Raw genomic sequence first — 1,922 nt, forward strand, 5'->3', positions numbered from 1 at the left:
CCGCTTCGTGTTTGTGTGTAATGCATGTGTCTCGGGAATTTCACTCCCTTTCGTGACTTCCACTAGGACTTGGCACATAACACTGTCTGATAAATGTGTATAAAAGTAACGACTCAAAGGGCCATTGTAGGGATAGCCTCTCGATCCCGATTCGCTCCCAGCCTCCCTCCTGAGCCCCGGCCTCCGTCCCGCCCACCCCCTGGGCGTTTCTGCGGGCATCTCCCATAGCACCCACATCCGACTTGAGCGTTTATGCTTCTGTAAAACAAATTAAAAATATCGGTCATAGTTCCCATGCTTGGCTCCAAGCCACAAACACTGTGCGACTGGAAGCGATTTGGCGTTCACGCCTACGACGGCGGCCCTTGGAGAATATCGCCGGGCACAGGCAAGAGTTTAACAAGCCCCCCTTGGCCTGCCTTCGCAATGAACACTCATTTGTGTGGGTGACTTCTTCTCCTGAGGTTAATCCAACATTTTCCATGTCGCCAGAGAGTCATTATCTCTTCATTAATTACTTGTTTGTGACCAAACATTATTGACAACCAATTATTCTAATTGTGGCGAAGCTATGAGGAGGAGAAGCATGACGTGAGTGCCTTGTGCTACTGGTATCATCGCAGTGTGCCGGAGAGCAGTCCTGGCCGCTCCGTGTGGGAAGACAGTGCGGAAGGTTCTGGAGAAACTGCATTTCAGAGCCTGCAAAGAGGAGGGAGGCTCACACGAGGAAGGTGAGCGGGAAGCACACGCCACCCAGGAGGGAGCTGTGGGCTCAGCGGTCGGACTCGCCGCTGTCCTGTCAGGTCCCCAGGTGACGAGCGAGGACACAGATACGCTTTCTGCTCTGAGAGCTGCCACAGTTCAGTCTATGGATGGCCCCACCGCCTCCAGCTGCTCGAACTGGCACAGCAGCTTTACCCGCTGACGGCATGGAAATGCCACAGGGGCACTTTCTGCTGCTCCACAGATGAGCCGTTAAACCATGGGCCAGTCACATGCATGCAACAGGTCTAGGGGCCAAGCCTAAGAGGGCTTCCTTCTCCCTTCCTTCCTTCTCCCTTCCTTCCTTCCTTCTCCCTCCCTTCCTTCCTTCCTTCCTTCCTTCCTTCTCTCCTTCCTTCCTTTTTTCCTTTCTCCCTCTCTTCCCTCCACCCCTCCTTCCCTCCCTTCTTCTATTCTTCTCTCTCTCCCTCCTGCCCTCCCTTCCCTCCCTCCTGTTTTCTATTCCTCCCTCCCTCCTCTCCTCCCTTCTCCCATTCTTCCCTCCCTCCCTTCTTTTTCAAGCATCTAGGTCAGTGAGTGAAAATTATAATGCTGGGTATTTTTGAATGAATGTTCTGGGCCAATTATTCTAAGATTCAGGAGTTCCTTCTAATGTTCATAGATGCGCCGGTTGCGGGGGAAGTGGGATATCTCTATTAATGCAGGAGGCCCTGAGCCCTGTGATGAGCTACACAGAACCCACCCCGATGAGCGAAGGAGGGTGCGTGCAGCACACGGAGGTGACGGCCGAGTTCTCACAACTCGAAACCCCAGGCCTGCACGCAGCCCGGTGCCTTCCCCGCTGACGCCTGTGACTCGAAATCTCTATTCACTTATCTCCTAGCAGACAGAGTTAAAATCAAGCTGTGCTCACAGGGACATAACCATCAGGGCATTTTTTTAGACATGTGATTAATTAGACTATTTGCTCAGTAATGAAGTCTGTACATAAAACAGGTTTTTAAACCCCCACATTTGTGATTTCCAAACAGCTTACGATTTTCTCCATAAATGGGTGAGAGCATCATTGGGAACATTCGGTGGCTCTTCTGACCACTGATGACTAGGCACAGGAATCTAGCCGGTGGAGACGCTCTTGGAATACATCCCATTATTATTTTTAAGTATATTTTTATTTTATTCAGAGAGGAAGGCAGAGG

At 51.2% G+C, this 1,922-nt stretch overlaps 1 protein-coding gene across 1 annotated transcript in view; it reads right to left on the reverse strand.

Moving 5' to 3' along the window:
- The window catches only part of CSMD1 (CUB and Sushi multiple domains 1), a 710,708-nt gene that overhangs the window by 546,287 nt on the left and 162,499 nt on the right, over positions 1 to 1,922 (reverse strand). The window lies entirely within an intron of this gene.

The sequence above is a fragment of the Myotis davidii genome, unplaced genomic scaffold, assembly GCF_000327345.1.
Source record: "Myotis davidii unplaced genomic scaffold, ASM32734v1 scaffold807, whole genome shotgun sequence".
NCBI classification, from domain to species: Eukaryota; Metazoa; Chordata; class Mammalia; order Chiroptera; family Vespertilionidae; genus Myotis; species Myotis davidii.